This window comes from Pinus tabuliformis, chromosome 4_1, assembly GCF_031772625.1.
Source record: "Pinus tabuliformis cultivar Carrire ecotype Pingquan chromosome 4_1, CPIR1, whole genome shotgun sequence".
Lineage (NCBI taxonomy): Eukaryota > Viridiplantae > Streptophyta > Pinopsida > Pinales > Pinaceae > Pinus > Pinus tabuliformis.
This window is the reverse complement of record NC_142303.1, coordinates 254659798-254684118: the sequence shown is the minus strand read 5'-3', so window position 1 is coordinate 254684118 and position 24321 is coordinate 254659798. Positions and strand designations below refer to the sequence as shown.

General features: G+C 42.1%; 1 protein-coding gene across 4 annotated transcripts in view; it reads right to left on the bottom strand.

The window, feature by feature from the left end:
• The window catches only part of IBR3 (acyl-CoA dehydrogenase-like protein), a 381815-nt gene extending 363858 nt beyond the window's left edge, over positions 1-17957 (bottom strand). For 3 of the 4 annotated variants that reach the window (XM_089419562.1, XM_089419564.1, XM_089419563.1), the window contains exon 1: positions 17664-17956. The gene's annotated coding sequence lies outside the window, so the exon portion shown is untranslated. Of the gene's footprint in view, positions 1-17663 lie in introns of all 4 variants that reach the window. The other variant, XM_089419565.1, reaches the window with a different exon arrangement.
• Between the last annotated feature and the right edge of the window lie 6364 nt (positions 17958-24321).

Here is a 24321-nt window from a genome sequence, read left to right as displayed (position 1 = left end):
AATCTTTTGTCCAGTATTCTCTCTGTATTGGATTGCTAGTTGAGCATCCGAGAATTGTACTCAGATTTTCTCTTGCATAATAATAAAACCCTCAGAGCTGCTACACTGAGTTTCCTGCATTGGGTTTTTCCAGGGACATTTGTCCAAATATAACAGTGTCCTACGTGTTTGTATTTCCTTGCTCAGTTTCTATGTTTCAGAAGCATATTTAATTTGGTGTAGCTGCTTCAGTAATTTACTTCAATGCTTCAAGAAGAAATCTGAAATAAGTTTGTAATGTAATTTACAATCTAGGTGAAGTAGATTTAGTTGGTTGCGTAGGATTCCATAGATTGTTAGATCTAGGAATTTTCTCACACAATCTTCTAGGTGGTGAAGATGATCAAAAGAAAGATTGATGTGATAAGCATATGAACAGTGATGGTGACTTTGATAAGAAGGATGGAAGCCACGAAAGATTCTTCGATGTCGAAAAGAAGAAGCTAATAGAAGAGATCTCCCTTAGTTTAAGAGGGAGCCTGGACAGAGAAAATCTCCCTGATTGAGAGGGAGAGCATAGTTTTGATTGGAGAATGAAGTTTGAAGGATATGTTGTTGTATGTGAAGTTGAAAAGGAAAGATTTGGTTGATAGGCCTACCGTGTTGAGGAGCAACACTAGGAAAACCTGAAGGCTTGTGTTTATTTATGAATATGTGAAAGTATATTATTGATAAGGGTTGTGTTTTAAATCTCTCGAAGGTTTTGATAGCATGTTGGTTACCGATCAGTTTGATCGGGAGAGATTTGTTGTCCTTGATCTGTTAGATCAAGGAGAGGCTTTGTGAGTGAAACATTGCCTGGGAGGACATCTGGCTGACACTTTGTGTTGATGTCTAGGTCCCGAAGTTGGAAAGGTGATGTTGATTGTAGAGCTCTATTTTTGGATACACACCTGGATCCTTAGGTTGATGGTTAGCAAGTAAGCATGATGGTACCTCTAGAGACTGAAAGTTTGAGTCCATCTTAGTCCCACTTGGATAGATTACCCTGGTTAGGAACCTAGCCCATGGCATTGCGGTACCTAAAGTACTTCATGGTTCATATAGTTGAGATCTTCCTTGCACTTGTATATAATGAATGCCTCCCTAGTTAAGAGAGAGTGTTAAAAATTGTAACTAGGTTCAGTCTTCATTAAATGTATTTGAGTCATCATGTAATGTACTTATCAAAAGAATTATTATTATTATTATGACTTATTAAAGCATGGGTTTCATGATTGGGTCACCATGTTTTAGGTCAAAGTACTGATTGAGGACTTCTAGAATTTATTTTGAGTTAATAGAGTCATTGTACTTTTAAAGAAATCCTTCTTGGGCTTTTGAATCATGTAAAAAGATTAAGTATTGAATCAAATATGAATTATGTAGCCTCCACACCAAGTCGGCCTTAAGATGATCAAGTTGGCCTCAAGAAGGCTATTTGACCTCAACAAAGGACTATAAATAGAGCGGTTCAAATTCCATTTGAAGTATTCACAACAAGCAAGTTCAATATTTCTTGTAGCTGGAAGAAGTACGAAATTGAAGAAGGAAGGGAAGGAAGTGCGAGTTTGGTCAAGGGGAAGGAGAACGGGAAAATCGAAATTTTGGTGCTTCTATCTCTCTCTCTTGTGCCCTAGTTTGGAAGATTGAAGTTCTCTTGTTGATACCGTAGCCAGTTGTCGTATGGTGTTGCTATGAGTATAGGTCGAAGTTGCTATTGGTGGGAGTTACTACCTCAAGAAGTTACATTGGGTCTAGATCATTGTTTTAAAAAACGGCCAAGTCGACTCTGATTTGGCCGAGTCAGACCGAGCCAATGCCTGGCCGGCTCGACTCGGTGGCCGAAACGGAACGGCTGGCCGAGTTATTATCGAGCCAGTCATTGACTTGGTCGACTCGGTAACAACTTGGCCGACTCGGTAATGACTCGGTCGGCTCGATAACAACTCGGCCGACTAGGCTCTTTGACAAAAACACTGAAGCACATTTGTCAAAAGTTGTTCCGCCTCCTACATATCAATGGTTGGGTTGTTGTTTATTGCATATTTATAGCCCTAAAGTAATCTATCACTGTGAGAAAGTTTTGAAAATTACAAGGCTGAAGTATGGTTATCCTAGTGGCATGAATTAGAAAACTGAAACAATGCATTGAGCCATACAATGTTTTTAAAAAGGCAAACGTTCTGGCAATGGACTAATAAATACATATTTACCGCTGATTGTTCTAGGGCTTGACCAGAATTAAATCAAGGGTTTTGAGACTTCATTAGGAGCAGAGAATTGGTATTATTGTTTTTGTAGTCTAGTGATTATCCTTAGGCTGAGGCAGAAAAGAATCCTGGCATTGGTGGCTAAGTATGAACTTTGTATTGGACAGTGCACTGGGTGCCATTTTGATATAATGGATATATTCATGAGCCTACTTTGATCATATGTTGTCTTCTCTCTATATTCTAAAGCTTTGTGTTTGGAAACATAAATGAAAATCTTTAAAACTCTGTTTTTATAAAAAAAAAATATATTTAATGTATTTTTTACAATGACCGAGTCATTGAAATCAAACCGACCGAGTCGATATCGAGTCGGAGTAGACCCTCAGCGGCTTCCGAGTCGGAGTCGGAGTTTTAAAACATTGGTCTAGATTGAAGTTTCTAAGAGAAGATCGAAGTATTCCAATGAAGATTGAAGTCTCCAAGTCAAGATAGAAGTTGTCGGGTCAAAGAAAGAGCTGCCACTACTGTTGTTGCTACCAGGTCAAGTAGGATCATCTTCAAGAATAGAGGAGGGTTGACTTGGTGTGGAGGAAAGTTTGTGTCAAGGTCTGGAGTCTTGGAATATCTCCGAAAAACTATTGAAGAAAGAATTATTGACTACAGTTTCCCCTAGAGAGGGGTTTTGCCCTCGCTGTGAGCCTACATCTGGTGTCCATTGTTTTATGTGTTATTGTTTTAGTAATTGCTTAACGAACTAAAAGAAAGAAGATATAAAGAATCCTAATAAGAAGTCAAGAACATCCCAAGTAATTATCAAGAATAAGAACATATTTCTGCCTTTCTGATTTTCTAACACTATACACCCTCGCTCAACCTCACGGCTCAGTCATCTTGTGCACTATACAAATTCATACAGCAAAATACGGCCTGAGTACAGCCCCTTCTGCGCCCTGAACACGACCTGGCTAAAGTATGATGGATGCTACTGGGAAAGATCTGAGGTTTGTGTGCGTCCCTCTCTCCCATAAGTTGCTTTGATATGAAACCCTAGTTCGTTGAAACCTTAGCCTGAAGCATTCTCTTCTCGCTGCCTTTTGCCACCAAGTCTCTAGTGTGTGAATGAACCAAGTGAGTGTTGATTTTTCAAGTGCAATACATACAAACACTAATTTCTAAAAGCTGATATTACTTCTAATGATGTAGATATTCTTTTAGCACTTCCAGTTTTATCATTAAGCAATTACACGTAAAAAATTCAACCATAAATGCACAAGGACAATAGAGATCACAATGCACAAAGATAACACAAGATTTACCCTGGGAAAACCCATCAACCTTTTCCTTAGAGAAATTCTTCAGTTCAACAAGAGACACACCTAATTTTGCCAGACAAATATAATGGTCAAACTAACCAACAATGTTATGGTCAAACTGCCCTCTTATCAAATCAATCGTTTACCCAACAAATTCAGACCTGTCTGATCTACCTAGGCCGAAATTCGGCCTTCCAGAATCTGTCCAAAAACTCGGCCCTGCTACCCAGAAAATTTGGACATGTTGCCCACAATATGTTGCCTAAAATTTCGACCTCTAGCCAGAATATGTCCAGAAACTCGCACATGCAAAACTGCAATAGAAAGAACCACACATGTGAAGTCAAGGAGAGAGAGAAAAGATACTTGAGATGTCTTCATCCTTCTTCTTCTTTTCCTTTGCTTGGATGCTCAGAAGATGTCTTGTCTTGAGTAAGATTGACTTGTTCTTGAAGGAGGAGGTCAAGTGGATTATATATAGTGTTCTGGCTGACTTGAATGGGTGTCTCTTCACTAGGGCCGACATGACAAGTTTGGAGCCAAAAATTCAATATTCAAAATTTTCTCTTTTGAAACCAACATGAAGAACATGTCTTATATTAATCATTTCAAGGACTAAAATAAAATGACATGAAGAACATGTCTTACATTTTCATTATATATATTTCAAGGGCTAAAGTATTAATTATCTGTTAATTTGGGGTAGCATCAGATGTGCTCTAGCCACAAAAATTGGTGGAGAAACTAAAGCACATGAGATCTCCAAAACCCAAAAAGGGTTTGGGCAAAATCTAACCAGTTTGGGAGATATTAAAATAATTAATATTTTTAATGGAGTTCCTAAGTCTAAACTTAGGAAAAATAAAATATTAATGGGTATTAATATAAAATTGGGTTAGAATGGTCCAAAAGTCATGGATCAAGCCAAATCTAATCTTAGACATTGATTAGAAATTTAATCTCGGTCGTTGATGGACCAACGAGAAAAGTATATGAGGAGGCTTGAGGGTCAGTTGGAGAACACATCGAGAGAGATCAAGAACTCGATTTTCTGGGGCAAGGTTTGCTGAGGAAATTGAGTGAAGTGATATGAGTTGCAGCTGAGGAGCAATGAATACATAGCAGAGAGGCAAAGTTAGTACCGGGAGGATCAGCACAAAAGCCGGGAGAGGTTGACACAAAGCCAGCTAGAGGCCACGCAGAGGCAGCTAGAGGCTGACACTAGGCCAGAGAGGCTGATGCTGGCCCTAGAGGCAGCGCTAGGAGATTTTCGTGGGACATATTGGAGCTGGATAGCTGGATAGGGTGACGCAGAGCAGCAGAAAGATGTATTGTTGCTGTGGGATTGTTCATCCGGTGATTTAGCCAAAATGTGCTTCCAACTAAGAGGTACTACTGCCAAGGGCATTCTCTGTTGGGTGAGTCATTTCTGGCACCCAGATTGTATTCTGAAACTGCATAATAATAAAACCCTCTGAATAGCTGCACTGTTTTCCCGCATTGGGTTTTTCTTTCAGTTGATGATCTGTATGTGTAGATATTGTACTTGTATTTATTTTCAGTATTTACATGGTAAATAACTTGTTAAGTAACTGAACAAGTAGGAAGAATTCCTAGCGGTTAGACTTAGAAATTCCAACATGGTACCAGAGCGTGGTTGCAGATCACAGGATAACTAAAGGCATCAGCCGAGCAGAGCAGCAGCAGCAGAAACAGCTGTCCCAAGAGACAGAAGTTGTTCCTAGCAGAAAGCAGCAAGGAAGGAGTGACGTAGAGAGTTTGTGTCATCAGTCCGAGCCTGGACGAGGATCAACGCTGAGGCAGAGAGGAGCAAACCTGACCTACGAAGTGCCCGGTCATCTTTCTCAGTCAGGAAGGATCGACGCTGTGGCCAGGAGGTGCATATTGTGCCGGTGCCGGGATTGCGCAGAGCCTAGAGGCTCTAACATTCAAACTGGTGGGACATAGGAGGTTGTGGGTAAGTTGCAGTGCGAAGTTGGTGGGGTATTGTGGTCAGAACAGTACCTAACAGGGCAAGACCAAGGAGGAGGGAGTTGCTGCCAAGGATTTCTAGCCAAGAAATCTGGATCAGTGGTGCAGCGGCACAAACGATCGGAGTGGGGCATCTCGACATTGGCAGAGGGGTTTCCAAAAGGGAAATCGAGGCTCAGAGGGAGTCAAACCAAGAACTTCCAGACAAGAAGTTGAGAGACTCAGCAAGAGTCGATTAGAGGACTTCCAGGAGGGAAGTAGCGAGACTCGAAAGAGTCAAAAGAGGAGGAGCGAAATGGCAGTGAATGGGCTAAGAGATCAGGACAGACTGGACGAAGCTTCGAACCTCGTAGTCTGGAAGGCCAAGATCTTGTCCATTCTAGACAAGTATTGCATCAAACACTACGCCTTGAAAACGATAGCGATCCCAGTTGACCCGGCTGAAAATGAGAAGTACAAGGAGGCAATGGCAAGGGCTAAGTGCATCATTCTTGACGAGGTCAAGGATCATGTGGTACCACATATTGCCGAGAAGGGCATGGCAAATGAGATGTGGGATGCCCTGAAGAACTTGTATCAGCATACTTCCTTGCAGAGGAAGATGCTTCTAGAAAATCAGTTGCGACCATACCAGATGCAGAGGGGAGAGAAAATAGATATCTTCCTCGAGAGTTTGACAGAGATCCAAGACCAGCTGACTTCCATAGGGGCCACACCGGATGAGGAGATGTTGGTGAGGACCGCATTGAACGCAGTCTCAGAGGATTGGGAGGTATTTGTCCAGAGCTTACTGGGCAGGGCAAGCCTTCCGGATTGGGAGGAACTGTGGGCGGCTCTTCGTCAAGAAGAGATCAAACGGCTGACCAAGGCGGGAAGTAGCGGCAAGGGGGTCAGAATCAAAAAGGAGGAAGAGGAGGATGTTGCCCTAGCATCTGCGGGAAAGCAGGAGAAACGAAAGAAGAAGAACCTCTCCAAGGTCAAATGCTTCCACTGTGGGGAACTGGGTCACTATGCGAACCAGTGTCCGAGGAAGAAGAGCAAGGGAGAGGCTTCTGAGACCAAGGCAGCGCCAGCGAGGGCGGAAAAAGAAGTGGAGGCAGACGACGATTGTGCCATGAGTGCTCATGCGTCACTTGAGAAGAAGTGGGGAGACATCGAGCTGTAGTTAGACGGACTATAGGAGATGAGGGGCAAGATCCTTGAGGTACCCAACCTCTTGGGTTACACCTTGCTACGGGAGCCTCGAAGAGGAGTAGCAGGACTGCAAAATGTCGGTAGAGACGGATGTCGATGGAGCGACAGAGGGTGCTACAATGCAGGAGTCCTGGGACAGCGTGAGGCAACAGTGCGAGATGCATGGAGTTGTTGCAGTAACGCAGAGGTCAGTAGAGGGAGCACTTGTCAGCGACAGAGGGAGCTTCAGCATCAGGAGTGTTTCTAGCCTGATAGAGATGTCAGAGTTGGGAAGATCAGTTACTTACTTCTCAGTAACTGAGTTGCAGTGCAGCGGTTAGCAGTGGTAGTACTATGGGCAGCACAATGTAGCATGATGAGAGGGGATGTAGTGCAGATGCAGCAGTGGCAGTGGCAGGGCCATGGGCAACAGTACAGGATGCAATAGTGCAGAGGATGTTGGGTGGGGAGGCCTAGCATCAGCATAGGGACCAATGTTGGATGATCAGGGTGATACTCAGTGAGGAGTATTACTAAAGCACAGTCCTCGCTAAGAGGGAGTGTTGATTTTGGATAGCATCAGATGTGCTCTAGCCACGAAAATTGGTGGAGAGGCTAAAGCACATGAGATCTCCAAGACCCAGAAAGGGTTTGGGCAGAATCTAACCAGTTTGGGAGATATTAAAATAATTAATATTTTTAATGGAGTTCCTAAGTCTAAACTTAGGAAAAATAAAATATTAATGGGTATTAATATAAAACTGGGTTAGAATGGTCCAAAAGTCATGGATCAAGCCAAATCTAATGTTAGTTGTTGATTAGAGATTTAATCTCGGTCATTGATGGACCATCGAGAAAAGTATAAGAGGAGGCTTAAGGGTCAATTGGAGAACACACTGAGAGAGATCAAGAACTCGATTTTCTGGGGCAGGGTTTGCTGAGGAAATTGAGTGAAGTGATCTGAGTTGCAGCTGAGGGGCAGTGATTACATAGCAAAGAGGCAGAGTTAGTACAGGGAGGATCAGCGTAGAAGCCGAGAGAGGTTGACGCAAATCCAGCTAAAGGCCACGCAAAGGCAGCCAGGAGCTGCACAGAGCCAAAGAGGGCCAGCTTGTGAGATGCAGAGGCTCCAGAGGCTAACACAGAGCCCCGAGAGGCTGACGCTGGGCCAGATAGGCTAATGCTGGGCCAGAGAAGCTACCACAGGCCCTAGAGGCAACGCTGGGAGATTTTCGTGGGACATATTCGAGCTGGAGAGTTGGATAGGGTGACGTTGTCCCTAGCAAGGTGATGCAGAGCAGCAGAAAGTTGTATTGTTGCTGTGAGATCATTCATTCGGTGATTTAGCCGAAATATCTGTCTCTGACAGAGAGGTACTACTGCCGAGGGCATTTTCTGTTGGGTGAGCCATTTCTAGCACCCAAGTTGTATTCTGAAACTGCATAATAATAAAACCCTCTGAATAGCTGCACCGGTTTTCCCGCATTGGGTTTTTCCGAGGACATTAGTCCAAAAACAACGATGTCGCTTGTGTGCTTGTTTCTTTCAATTGATGATTTGTATGTGTTGATACTGTACCTGTATTTATTTTAAGTATTTACATGGTAAATAACTTGTTAAGTAACTGAACAAGTAGGAAGAAATAAATCAGATAGTACAGGAAGAATTCCTAACGGTTAGACTTAGAAATTCCAACATTATCAAGACCAACCATAGCTACAAAATTCAACGCTCCCTCTTAGCTAGGGAGGTATTCATAATGACTATCAGCTATTCTCTTATTGACATATTTCTCTAAGAAAAGGCTCATCATTTATCATCAACATCAACATCATTTGATTATCATAATCCTAGTCAACATCTTTGACCTATGGTAAAAAAATCTGCAACATCAACTAGGTAACATAATTCTAGTCAACATCTCTAACCTATGATACATCATTAGCATCATCTAGTCACCATGATTCTAATTGGCACCTCTAAACCATGGTATATTGACTAGTCCCGGTTCACCATCATCCTAGTCAATCTCTTTGACTTGTGGTGAAACCCTAGGGACACACTCAATCCATTTGAGTATTCTAGTCCCAAATCTAAAGGCCTCATTCTATGCCATGCTAAATGTGCTCACTCAACCTATCTGGGGAGTACACTAAGCCTGATGTTGAAAGGCACCTACTCAACTCTATGGTTGACTAATTCTGGGCCTCTAGGACCATTCTTCCTAATCCTAGTCAATATACTCAACACAGGAAGAATTCTTGTCCTATGTCAAACCATTCTCACTAATCTTGGTCAACATACTTGACTCAAAGAGAATGATTGTCCATGAATGAGCTGGCTATGTTGATGTGTCAATCCACTACTTGTGGAAAGCATCCTGCATCAGCATCATGCTCAACAAGTCGTCACTTGGAGCAATTCACCAATTATCCAAGTCGTCACTTGGAACCTAGTCAACACCTATGACCTATGGTGAAACCCTAGGCTATTACCAGTCCTGCATGCTAATTGAATGGTAATTATCCTGCCCGATGCTAGAGGCACTCATTCATCCACCTAGGGAGCAATCTGGACCTTGATGCTCTTTGGGCCATTCTCCCTAGCCACATTTGTGGACCTTGGTCAATACTTTGACCAATCTATATTTTGACCTAGGGAGAATGTTTGCCCCTTGATGCAACAACATCACCATTCCCTCTAACCAAGGAAAATATTCTCAACCACTCTGCCTTGTCCCTAAAGTGTACAAACTTCTCAAGCTTGTCCCTGAAGAATACAAACTTCGCCCTCGGGCAAAGGCTTTATGAGCCTCACTACTCCCTTCTATACCATGTCTTGGTATGTGCTTTGACCTATCATCATGGTCATCTCCTACACTTGGTTAAACAATCCAGCAAGCAGTTACTAAAGCCACATTGCTTCACAATTCGCCAAACTAGCTGCAATATACTTAGCTCCTATAGTCCTGAGTGTGACAGATGTCTGCTTCCTACCCAAGCAGAATCCAAACTGAATTGTCATCCTGATGTGGTCTTCTTGTCTTCAGCATTCTCTGCCCAATCTGAATTTGTATATCACTGGAACCATCACCACAACTGCTTGACTTGTACTTTCTAATTTATTTCTGCCTACTTGTTTTGATTAATTAACAAGTTATTTGCCATGTAAACACTGAAAATAAATACAAGTACATGCTCAACACATTACAGATCATCAACTGAAGGAAATAAAACAAGCACACAAGTGACACCATTGTTTTTGGACCAATGTCCGCGGAAAAACCCAATGCGGGAAATCCGGTGCAGCTATCTGAGGGTTTTATTATTATGCAGTTTTTGAATACACAATCTAGGTGCCAAAACTGACTCACCCAACAGAGAATAATCTCGGCAGTAGTACCTCTCTACTCAGAAGCAGATATTCCGGCTGAAACCCCGGATAAACACTCCGACAGCTCCCAGCTCCAATTTGCCCCATGAAAACCCCAACGTTTGCGTCTAGGGACTACATCAGCCCTTCCTAGCCCTGCGTAAGCCCAGCATCAGCCCAATAACCCCTGCATCAGCCTCTAGAGCCTCTGCGTCACCCACGCTGGCTCTCTGAGGCATTGCGCAGCTCCTGGCTGCCTCTACGTGGGCCCTAGCTGGCTTTGCGTGGCCTCTAGCTGGCTCTGCATCCCTCTCTCTCGACTTCTGCGCTGATTCTCTTGGTACCCTCTCTGCCTCTCTGCTTAGGTATTCACTGCCCATCGCTGTTGATCACTGATTCTATCTCTCTTAGCAAACCCTGCTCTAATTAAGTCCCTAATTAACGGCTAAGATTAACTCTGGCTTGATCCATGATTTTTGGACCCTTCTAACACAGTTTTATTTAATACACATTAATATTTTATTTTTTCTAAGTTTAGACTTAGGGACTCCATTAAAAATACTAATTATTTTAATATCTCCCAAACTGTTTAGAATCTGCCCAAACCATTTTTGGGTATTGGAGATCTCATGTGCTTTAGCCTTCCACCAATTTTCGTGGCTAGAGCACATATGATGCTACCCCAAATCAACACTCCCTCTTAGCGAGGACTGTGCTCTAGTAATACTCCTCACTAAGCATCATCCGACATCGGTCCCTGTGCTGATGCTAGGCCTGCTGCCCAACATCCTTTGCACTTTTGCATCATGTACTGCTACCCATGGCCCTGCCACTGCCACTGCTGCATTTGTACGGCAGCTCCCTCTGCATCTGTGCTACTGTCTATGGCCCTGCCACTGCCACTGCTGCATCTACACTGCAACCCCTCTCATCAAGCTGCATCGTGTTGCCCATAGCACTGCCACTGCTAACTACTGCACTACAACTCAATTACTAAGAAGTAAGTAACTAATCTCCCAACTCTGACATCTTCGTCAGGCTAGAAACACTCCCGATGCTGAAGCTCCCTCTGTCACTGACAAGTGCTCCCTCTCTGGCCTCTGCGCTACTGCAACAACTTTGTGCATCTCGCACCATTGCACACCTTTCTGTGCCATTCTGCACTGATGTAACACTCTCGTGCCTCTCGCACTGTTGCAGCCTGCTAGCCTCGCAATGTCCTGGGACTCCTAAACTGTAGCTCCCTCTGTCGCTCCATCCACATCCGCCTCTACCGACATCCGCCAGTCCTGCTACTCCTCTTCGAGGCTCCCGTAGCAAGGTATAATCCAAGAGGTTGGGTACCTCAAGGATCCTGCCCCTCATCGCCTGTAGTCCATTTGACTATAGCTCAATGTCTCCCCACTTCCGCTCAAGTGGCATGTGAGCACTCATGGCACAGTCATCATCTATCTCCAATTCCTTCTCCGCCCTTGCTAGAGCAGCCTTGGTCTCGGAAGCCTCTCCCTTGCTCTTCTTACTCGGACACTGGCTCGCATAGTGACCTAGTTCCCCACAGTTGAAGCATTTGACCTTGGAGAGGTCCTTCTTCTTTTGTTTCCCCTACTTTCCCTCACATGCTAGGGCAACATCCTCCTCTTCCTTCTCCTTGATTCTAATCCCCTTGCCGCTGCTTCCCGCCTTGCTTAGCCTTCTGATCTCTTCTTGGCGAAGAGTCGCCCACATTTCCTCCCAATCTGGAAGGGTCGCCCTGCCCAGTATGCTCTGGACAAACACCTCCCAGTCTTCTGAGACTGCGTTCAGGGCTGTTCTCACCATCAATTCTTGATCCGGCATGGCTCCTATGGAAGTCAACTGATCTCGGATCTCCTTCAATCGACCAAGGAAGGGGTCGATCTGCTCTCCCTTTTGCATCTGGTATGACTGCAGCTGATTTTCTAGTAGCATCTTCCTCTGCGCGGAAGTATGTTGATACAACTTCTTTAGGGCCTCCCACATCTCATTTGTTGTATTCTTCTCGGCAATGTATGGTACTACATGGTCCTTGACCCCGTTAAGGATGATGCTCTTGGCCCTCGCCATTGCATCCTTGTACTTATCGTTATCAGCTGGGTCAACTGGGACCACTATTGTCCTCAAGGTGAATTGCTTGAGACGGTTCCTGTCCAGAACGGATAAGATTTTGGCCTTCCAGACTACGAAGTTTGAGGCTCCGTCTAGTCTGTCGTGGTCTCTTACCGCGTTCACTGCCATCTCGCCGCTCCTCTACTTCTCTTTTGGAAGTTCTCGGTGTGACTCCCTCTGAGCCGCGATTCCCCTCCTGGAAACCCCTCTGCCAATGTCGAGATGCCCCTACTCCGATCTTTAGTGCTGCTGCACTACTGATCCGGATTTTTTGGCTAGAAATCCTCGGCAACGCCTCCCTCCTCCTTGGTCTTGCCCTGTTAGCTACTGTTCTGACTACAGTACCCCACCAGCTTCACTCTGCAACTTACCCACAGCCTCCTAAGCCCCAGCAAACTGAAGGTTAGAGCTTCTAGGCTCTGCGCAATCCCGGCACTAGCAAAATTCGCACCTCCTGGCCACGGGCGTCAATCCTTCCTGACTGAGAAAGATGACTGGGCATTGCATAGGTCGAATCTGCTCCCCTCTGCCACTGCGTTGATCCTCTTCCCGACTCAAACTTGATGACGCAGGCACTGCGTCACCCCTTCCTTGCTGCTTCTCTGCTAGGAACAGCTTCTATCACTCAGGAGAGCTATTTTCTGTTGTTGCTGCTCTGCTCGGCTAATGTCCTCAATTCTCCTATGATCTACAACCATGCTATGATACCATGTTAGAATTTCTAATTCTAACTGTTAGAAACCCTTCATGTACTTTCTGATTTATTTCTGCCTACTTGTTCTAATTAATTCACAAGTTATTTACCATGTAAATACTAAAAATAAATACAAGTACATGCTCAACACATTACAGATCATCAACTGAAGGAAATAAAACAAGCACACAAGTGACACTATTGTTTTTGGACCAATGTCCCCGAAAAAACCCAATGCGGGAAAACTAGTGCAGCTATCTAAGGGTTTTATTATTATGCAGTTTCTGAATATAATCTGGGTGCCAAAACCGACTCACCCAACAGAGAATAATCTCGGCAGTAGTACCTCTCTACTCAGAAGCAGATATTCCTGCTGAAACCCCGGATAAACACTCTAACAGCTCCCAGCTCCAATTTGCCCCACGAAAACCCCAGCGTCTGCCTCTAGGGACTACTACATCTGCCCTTCCTGGCCCTGCGTCAGCCTTTGGAGGCATTGCATCAGTCTCCAGAGCCTCTACGTCACCCACGCTGGCTCTCTAAGGCACTGCACAGCTCCTTGCTGCCTCTGCATGGGCCCTAGCTGGCTCTGCATGGCCTCTAGCTGGCTCTGCGTCCCTCTCTCTCGGCTTCTGCGCTAATTCTCCCAGTACCCTCTCTGCCTCTCTGCTTCTGTATTCACTACCCCTCGCTGTTGATCACTAATTCTATCTCTCTTAGCAAACCCCACTCTAGAGAATAGAATGACTGATCACTCTGGTGTATCCTCCAAGTGACCCAAAAGCCTCCTTATATACTTTTCTCGTTGACAAATCAACGGTCGAGATTAAGTCCCTAATCAACAACTAAGATTAACTCTAGCTTGATCCATGACTTTTGGACCTTTCTAACACAGTATTATATTAATACACATTAATATTTTATTTTTCCTAAGTTTAGACTTAAGGACTCCATTAAAAATATTAATTATTTTAATATCTCCCAAACTGTTTAGAATCTGCCCAAACCATTTCTGAGTATTGGAGATCTCATGTGCTTTAGCCTCTCCACCAAGTTTCGTGGCTAGAGCACATCCGATGCTACCCCAAATCAACACAAACTTGTTGGCATGTCTACTCCCTCTAAACTAGGAGCTTTTCCGACCATCATACATGGTTCTAGATGTTAGTACAACTTCTCCCTTTAGAACACAAATCACTCTAGGAGAATCCTCTTGTCACAAGCTTTACTTCGTTCTTCCCAATGCTTTCATTTGCTGCCAAAGCCTTGGCAGCCATTACAATGTACCTGTACCCCTCACTAAGAGGACATGGAAGAAATTATTATAACCTAGCAAAAAGGAAACAAAAACAAGAGGCTAACAGATAATAATCAAGGAAGAGAGATATAAAGTACTTCTCTTTTGAGGACTGTAGGGAATTGTCAACTCCCTTTTGATCCTTGTCTTCTCGCAGGAATGACCATCTGCGATTTCATCATCCTCAACTCATCATCAGCATGTTGCTTTCCTTCTCACATTTTGCTTTCCCTTCATTATTTGAAGGTTTAGTGACCTTGCCCTTCACAATATCCAAGACATCAATCTTTGCAAGAATGAGGTAAATCCTTGTCTTCCAAGCCCTAAAATTTGTGGATCCTTCCAACTTGTTCTCTGACTTCATAGAAGAACTCATGATTATAGATAAGCAATTAGATTGTAGATCTCAATGCTCTTTCCTTTGCCAAAGCTCTTCAAGAGTGATCGCAATGTCCTTTCCTTCACCAAAGCTCTAATACCATGTTGGATTTTCCAGTGCAATAGATATAAGCACTAATATCTGAAAACTGATAATTACTTCTAATGATGTAGATATTCTTTTAACACTTCCAATTTTAACATTAAACAATTGCACTTTAAAAATTCAACCATAAATGCACAAGGACAGTAGAGACAAAATGCACAAAAATAATACAAGATTTACCCTAAGAAAACCCACTTGGGGAAAAAACCCATCAATCTTTTCCTTAGAGAAATTCTTCAGCTCAACGTGAGATACACCTAATTCCACTGGTCAAATATGATGGTCAAATTGACCATCAATGCTATGGTCAAACCTGGTCAAACTACCCTCTTGTCAAGTCAATCTTCTGTCCAACAAACTCAGCCTTGTCTAATCTGCCTAGGCCAAATTTGGCCTCTCAAAATCTGCCCAGAAACTCACACATGCGAAACTGCAGGAGAGAGAACCACACGTGCAAAGTCAAGGAGAGATAAAAAAAAATACTTGAGATGTCTCTGTCCTTCTTCTTTTCCTTTGTTTGGATGCCCAGAAAATGTCTTGTCTTGTAAGAGATCGAAATGTGCTTGAAGGAGGAGGTCGAGTGCCCTTATATATAGTGTTTTGGCTGGCCTGAATGGATGTCTCTTCACTGGGGCTGACTTGACAAGTTTGGAGCCAAAAATTCAAACTTTCTCTTTTGAAAACGACATGAAAAACATGTCTTATATTAATCATTTCAAGGACTAAAATAAACAGGCAGGAAGAACATGTCTTACATTTTTCATTATGTATATTTCAAAGGCTAAAATATTAATAATGAAGACCGACCATAGCTACAAAAATCAACAATGAGCACCCTTTTTCCTTTTTAGAAATCGACCCAGGAAAACCACTGCCAGGAAGGTCTGAGATTAGATCTCTTGGATGGCTGAAATCATTTCACCTTTTGACTATAGGAGAATTAATCAACAATGAGCACCCTTTTTCCTTTTTAGAAATCGACCCAGGAAAACCACTGCCAGGAAGGTCTGAGATTAGATCTCTTGGATGGCTGAAATCATTTCACCTTTTGACTATAGGAGAATTGATCAACAATGAGCACCCTTTTTCCTTTTTAGAAATTGACCCAGGAAAACCACTGCCAGGGGTCTGAGATTAGATCTCTTGGATGGCTGAAATCACTTCACCTTTTGACTATAGGAGAAATTAAAATTCTCCTAATTCAAACGATAAGGTAAAGTATAACTGCCTCTTGGTCCACATGTGGGTCCCTCTGCCAAACTTAGCACACCTCTAACTTTGGTTGAACCCTTCCTCCTCTGACTCCATTTAACAGATTCCACCCTAGTTAGTAATCTTTCTTTATTTTCTGTTCTGTTCTGGAAAGCAGGGAAGCTATCGATCCGGAAGATATCCAAGCTTGGTGGCAGATCAAAGGCAAGAACTCAAATTCGTTGAAGACAAATCCAAGGTGTTTTTCAGTTCATTATTCTCTGTTACAGATGGATTTTCCTGTGATATTTCTGGCATTTTAGATGGGCAGTTCTGAAGGCACTTCAGCCTCTATGAGGCAGAACTCGGCCCCTTCTCTGAAGCAAATTTGGGCTACTTCTGAGGCAACTCAGGCACCTCTGAGGCAAACTTGGCCTTCTAAGGCACTGTGGGACTTTTCTGAGGCAAATTCAGGCTACTTCTGAGGCAACTTGGGTACCTCTGAAGCAAACTTGTCACCTGTGAGGCACTGCAGCACACTCCTGAGGCAACTTCGGGCCACTCAAGGCACTCTCTGAGGCAGCATGACACCTCTGATGCAGAGTGGCACCTCTGAGGCAACTGCGGCCTTCTTGCTACAGGAAATTAGCACATGAGCGAGCTCTGCCTGAGCACAGTCAACGGGTATTAGATCCTTCTAGGACAAACGAATTACTACAAGAGATACAAATTATCCACAGAAGTTTCTAATCGCAGCGAACTGCTTCAGTGACAATATCCCTGGCTGTGGACCTCATCAGGAAAGTAACTGAATTTATCATAATTGTTCTTCTAGGTTGCGGATCAGTACAAATAGTTCAGACTCCAGAGAGGCCAGGGTAAATTAATTATTACAGTTGACACTACTCAGTTGACATTTGTTGTGGTGCTCAATCTGTTTGTCAAAAATAGCTGCTGATTGAATACAGTACTTGGTGGAACATTGTACTTATTGTGGATGAATGATCAGTCCTATTCAGTGTGGATTTAAGGACCATAACTGCTTATTCGTGTATTAGTATTGTTACTGTTGACTGAGTTGATTATTTCATTGTTAAATAAGCGAAGGAATTCTGTTGACAACCCTAGTTTCTAAGAAACCCTAAGAGCAAAATTACCCTAGGTCATTACACTTCGTATGTCTAATTTACTTGTCTCTAACATTTAACCCTTAATCTGATAATAATATTTGTATTGCCAGCTTAAAAAATTTGCCTGGTACAAGAATTTAATTACATTTATATATTAACGACCACTGGCAGCCAAAGTCCGTGCCTGAGTTTGCAATCAATAGTAAATATCTTGCAATTGATCATCTTTAGCCTGTATTTTATTGATAAGTTTATGTAGGAAAGTACTTTAAAATCTTTATTTGTAACCAATACGCCACAATCGATCATGGTTAGCAATTTTTACTAGTAAATTCTGAAAATGCGCCCAGTCATCATCTTTAACCTTGCCAGTGATGAATCAAAAAAACAATGATGTGCTTCGATTCTAATTTTAAAACACACTGTTTCTAGGCAGATACACGGGCAAAATCGCTTTCAACTACAGCTTACATTAAAATGGCAATATTTGAAATTTAAATCTACGGAATTATGTTTGATGCATGCACATCACATTAACTTTTGTTGTTTTTCATGGCTAAAGCTGATAGAATATCATAAATATTCAAATGGATACAGACAGTTAAACGAGACTGCACTTAGACTACACTTAAGCTGAAATAGCAGAGATTGAAGCGTACCTGGTGATGCTGAATAAGCTCAAAAGCCCAACACAAACCTTCAAATCGTTCAACGATCAGATCACAGAAACCCTCTAAATAATGTACGCAGTATGTGACACACAGAATGGATTACTTCATGAGGCAAGGGATGCGTAACCAATATTTTTCTCTCCTGCTGTAGGTACGATACATATATGGGGAAATGCTCTCGTCTCCTTGATTATCGAAAACCAGGATCTGCGGCGGAGACCCCACAGATGATCTCACACTTTATAGATTTTAACAGCCCTACATGGATACTGGAGTTGAAAATATTTCTTAATACATTTATGTATGAAATGACAATTGGCGTCAGCATCAGATCATCAAAGAAAATTAAGATAAAATTAAAAATAAATAATAAAAGTAAATTAAATTATTATAAACAACTTATTAATTTCATTTTAAATAATTTAAAATTTTAGTATTAAAAAATTAATATTATTAAAATAAACCTAAAATTTATTATAAAATGCGATATTAAATCAATTGTACCATTTATTATTTTAATCATTAATTAATTATTAAACTATAGTTTCAAAATACTTTTTATAATATTTTAATTCATTAATATTGTGATGATTTATAAATATTTCTATTAAAACTTTTTCAATATAAAATAAAAAATTTAGTAATCTAAATTTATCATATTTATCATCATAATTAGTATAAACAATATAGATTATGGAAAAAGTAAATTGAAATTTAAAATTAGTGTTTTTAATACTTAAGAAAAAATTAAACTAATTTTTCTTCTTATTCATAAAACAAAAAATAATAATAATAAGTAAAATTAAAATATATATATATATATATATAACTAATTTTTATTTTCAGATGGGGTGGTTTTTTTGGTAGGAGGGATGAGGTACCACCACTTTTTCAATATAACTAGTTGGGCGACGTCGCAGCACGCCTCCTCATGGGAATGTTTGCTCTAATATTAACATCTCGTTTGTAGCAAGCAGTGCACACCAACTTCGATCTTGAGAACATGCATTACAATCGTCTTATGATGCAACTGCTTTGTCAAGATAGTCTCATCTCCACATGGGAGATGAATTACTATCGCTTGTCAATAAACATAGTCCTCTCTCTAGTGCGAGATCATCTATTAGTTGTTACTTTCCACCCTGCCTTGTGCCCTGTATCTCCCGCATTTGAGTTGAGTCCCCTCCACAGGGGGCTCTGGCCAGCTCACATTGGTGAACCTTGGTCGACCTGTGATTGGTCGCAAAAAATTTGGTTGCATCATTTGTTGGTTTCGACGCAACTTAGCTACTTTCTCTCAGACTCGGTGGTTGGCAAGCTCGAGCTTGTTTCTATTCATGAATTCATTCTCTCGACATATTGTTTGGATCGCTTGGTTGGAAGCAAGCGACAGCAGCTAAGTTGTCTCCTCCCTCCATGGCACTCTTTCATCAGTAACGCCACCTACACCTTTCTCTAGTTTACTCTCATTTTTCCCTCATTTCTTGTCCATGGGTTTCTTTAAGTTCCCCATTTCTCATTCATTTGGCTTTCTTCTCCCTTGATTTTTGATCTGAGATCTTTTCTTCAGTGATGTTAAACAGAATTGCATAAAGACCAAAAATAACCATAAGTGTAACACATATGAAGAAGCAACAAATTAAGAGATGACAATAAGGCAGTGCACCAAGATTGATATCGGAGTTCACCCACAATGTGTAAACTACATCTCCGGACTCAGCTTCAAGTGGAGATGCACCTTTATTATCTCAACAATATGATGCCAAAATACATGGCAATACCTCAAATATGGATGACCCAAAATTTGATTGCTCATATCCCAATTCTGACTACACCAGTGGATTCCTTGCAAAAATTTGAGAAAAATGAGTATAAACTTCATAGGGTTCTAGAACTATCACCTTTGAACACCCTTGAGAATCTCCACCTCGAATCTCATGCCACAACAGCAAAATATTATGAGAATATTCTTATAGAATATCCCTTAGAATTTATCTCAAAAATTATACCCACTCAAGGCATGGGTCCCCTTGCCTCCTCCGTTGAGTTTTGGTTCGGCCATGTGCCCGACCTCCATTCTCCTCCACTCGATGGGTGCCCGATCAAATGTGTTGGCATGGTTTAAATACTATAGGGGGAGGCAGATTAAACAAAGCCCTCGCATGGGCTAATGGTTGGCGGGGGTGCCACCGTCAAAACCGCATGACCCCAATTTTGGCCAATTGTCGCCATACTTATCAAACCACCAACTTTAGATAAATCTCTGCCAAACTATCGTATGCCAGTTTAGGTTGGCCAACCACAGGGTGCCATGTGGCGCCCAGTGATTGGGCCACATGGCAACCATGAGTTGGTCCACATCAGTCGACATGTGTGTCATGTGGGGTGTCTGAAGCCCAATACGTGGCACTCCCAAGTGGTGTCACATGGTGTTGTTTGGATGGTGCCATGTGGCACTTCCTGGCTGGGCCACATGGCCTCTCCTAGTGGTACCTCATGGCACTGTTAGTGCCCCTTATTCTTTCCTTCCACAAAAGTTCGAATGAGCATAAATTTTACCTACGATGTCCATTTGAGGTGTTGTTCGGGTCGTTGGAATCACCTCAACGAGATCTACAACTTGGTACCACTTTTTTGAGATTTGAGGACTTCAAATTTTGATCTTTTTTGGATCCTCCTGGATCAATCCTCCCCATTGAGAAGCTTTTGGGCCTCCGAAAGCATTATTAATAAATAAGTAGGTGAGGAATTGCTCCCTCACTTTCTCTTTTTCGATCTATCGTGTTTTGTTGGGATGCATTCCTTTGAAACCCACTTGAAGGTATTCCACATCACCTCGTCACGAAGTCCTTGTCCTTCTGTTTAGGATGATGTCTTCATATATGTGTGTGTGTGTGTGTGTTGTGGATTATTACAACCGCCACCAATTTTGGCCAATTGTCGCCATATTTATCAAACGGCCAACTTTAACTAAATCTCCATCAAATTGCCATCTATTAAATTTGGTTGCCCAACAATAGGGTTCCATGTGGCGCTCGATGATTGGGCCACGTGGCAATCGTGGGTTGGTCCACTTCAATTGACTTGTGTGCCATATGGGGCATATGGAGCCCGACACGTGGTGCTCCAAATTGGTGCCACATGGTGTTGTTTGGCTGGTGGCATGTGATGTTGCCTGGTTGGGCCATGTCTAGGGGTACAACAGGGCACTGTCAGTGCCCTTATTACCTAAACTTCAGATGAGCATAACTTTTGTATACGATGTCTAATTGAGGTGTCATTCACATCGTTGGAATCGTCTCAACAAGATCAACAATTTGGTACCATTTTTCTGAGATTTGAGGACTTTAAATTTGGAGCATTTTTGGATCCTCCTAAATCAATCCTCCCCACTAAGAAGCTTTTGGGCCTCCAAAAGCCTTATCAATCAATAGGTAGGTGAGAGAGTTGCTCCCTCACTTTCTCTTGTTCGATCTATCATGTCTTCCTAGGATGCATTCCTTTGAAACCCACTCAAAGGTATTCCACATCACCTTGTCATGGATTCCTTGTCTTCTGTCTAGGATGATGGCTTCGATCAACTTATCCAAGTACCCTGGAACAAATTCATCCATTGATGGAACTTGACTACTCTCCTCTAGATCCATGATAATGGGAGGTTCATAAAGTTTCAAGTTCGCTACATTGACCACAGAATACATTTTCATATAAGCAAGTAGATCAAGGCGGAAGGAATTTGTCCCAATATTTTCTAAGATGGTGAATAGACTGTATCTAATTGGTTTAAGCTTTTTGCTTTCTCCCTTCAACCCGTCCTTGTTGATGTGAAGCCATACCCGATCTCCAACATGGAACTGGTGATCAACTCTGTGATTGTCATGTCGAGCTTTATACTGTGCTTGACTCTTCTCCAAATGTTCACACATTGCTTGATGTATCATTTGGATCCTCTTAATGAACTTGAGAGCTTTGTCTTCATCACTTCGTTCATTGGAATCCACATCTTTTCCAAAGATCAAATCTAAGGTTGACTTTGGCAGGTACCCAAATCATGTCTCAAATCATGAACTTAGGGTGGAAGAGTGCAAGGCTCAGTTGTATGCACATTGGACATAATGTATCTATTCGTCCCATAACTTAGGATGCTTGTTGTAGTACCCTCAGAGCAAATGAACCATTGTTTTGTTGATGACCTTAGTCTGCCTGTCGATATGTGGATGGAAAGCAATGCTCCTCTTTAGCTTGGCATCCATCATTTTCCACAAGCTTGTCCAAAACTCCCCAAGGGATCGATAATCTTGATCCGAGATAATGGATGTGGGTAGTCCAAAATGGACTCATACATGTTGAAAGAAAAGGTGATCATTTTGATCAACAATAATTTGTTTTTTACATGACATCAAGACACACATATTGCTAAACCTATCCACTGTTATAGAAAAGTAGTCATTACTCCTTTTTGACACGGGTAATTCCTTTACAAAATTGATGTAGATACTCTTCCAAGGATGAGAAGGAACAGGAATTCGTGTGTACAACCCCAATTTTCTATTAGTGGGCTTACAAGTAGAGCACATCACACACCCCTTTACATACTTGGTTACAATTTATTTCAGCCAAGGTAAATAACACAACTTCTACATATGAGACATTATTTTTACAACCTCAAATGTCCAGATATAAAAGAAGTGTGAGCTTCTCGCAATACATCGACTCTTTCACTTGTAGGAATGCATAACTTGCCAATATGGTAAAGTAACTTGCCCTGTAAATAATAGTTCTCCGCCATATGGAATTGTCGAAGATTGTTGAAGAAATCCCATCGATCTAAAATGACGAGCTTGTTGCAGCCTCGTTTGTGACTAGAGGTACTGCAAGGGTTGATGGTCTAGCAAGGCTAATACTGGCGTGGTGTTGATCTTCTCTTTCAAGGCGTTGAAAGACTTGTGCTACTTTCCTCCCCACTGAAAGGCTTGCTTTGCATTGTACATGATCACATTTAGAAGGATATCATGCTAAATTTCCCTCTTGGGAGGCAATCCACCTGGTTCCTGAAAAATCTCATCAAAGTTAGATACAATATCAAGCATTTATTTCTTGTGAGAAGGAACATCCCATTGGAAAGCATTAGATGCCTCAACATCTTTTACTCTCACAACCATGAGCACACATTGCTTATTGGGGTTGATGATTCTTTTCATCTATCTTACCTTAACAAGAGTTGAATGATCTCTGACAATATATTCCACTCCATCTTTGGTGAGATGGTATTTGTTCCCATGTCTGAAGAAGACTATGTTCTTGTTGTAGCTGCGACAAACACCCTCCAAAATTTTGCATACACTTGAATTTTGGAGCCTACTATGGATCTTGCAATTGGTCGTTCCATAGTCACCTCTTGGTCAGTTGATGCTTTAAGCTCCCTTCTTGGATCGAAAGTCGAAGTCACTTGCTCGCACATGCTCATCCCCCAACAAGTTCGTGAGAGCATTATTTTACACAAGCTTGGACAAGCATACACCTTCCATCAAGTTTGTGCCTATGCGATGTCCAATCCATGTTGACAATCAGTGTGCACTAACAATGATAGTTTATAACATTCTAGTTGCGTTCATACTTCCATTCAGGTGAGTTTTTCAAACTATCGCTTTCACACACCTTTATTTTTATGATTCTCATTTTCGTGTTTTCGATTGTCACTTTTTCTTGCCTTCACTCTAATTAGTGTCATTTTCATGTTATTTTTTCTCTGCCATGTGTTACTTTTAGTGTTGTCCAAATATTGCAAGAGTCGTTCACACTTTAGCAATTAGCGTCTTTTTGCATGTTAGTTGTCGCATAATGTATGTTTGTTCTATTGGTTTCAAGTGATTATCTTTGTGTGAATGGGTTGGTCTAACCATGTAAACATTAGTTACACTCGTTCCCAAAGTTTTAATCATTGTCGCACAAGTGTCGACACAGTCATCGCAAAGTGTACCTTTAGTGTCGCACTTGTCGTCGTAAAGTTGTTGCATTGAGGGAAATATGTTGTTAACGTGTTCTGGATGATCTATATTATTGTGTCGTCAAAGTGTTTCAAGTGTGTGATCATAGTCAATTCATATCACTGTTCACATCAGTCTCTTCAGTCCCACACTTAGCCAATTTTCAGAAATTCCCTAGCAACCTAGCCTCATCTAGCCTTCCTCAACTGCGCATTGCGTAGTTCCAACCCTCAAGTTGCATCCTTGTCCCTTGACACTACACAATGTGCGGTTCTTGTTTCCTAGGATTGTTGCACTGTGTAGTTCCAGTGCTCAAACCAGGCCTTGCCTCCCAGAATTGTGCAATTCATCTTCCCATCCTGGCCTCAACTGCGCACTATGCAATCTCTAGCCTCAAGCTCATCCCTTGAGCTCTTGAGCTGCATAATAGCACAACCTCCTCTGCTTCCCAGAACTGCGCAATTCTCCCAAGCAGTGCAAAACCCCACAGCCAAGCTCACTAAGTCCAGAAATTGCGTAGTTTGTCTCCCTAGTCCTGCCTAAACTATGCATTGCGCAGTCTCAGGGCTCAAGCTTCACCACTGACTCCCTGAGTTGCACAATTGTGAAATCAACTGGGCTCATATATCCTCTAGAACTGCGTAATAGGTTGATCTAAT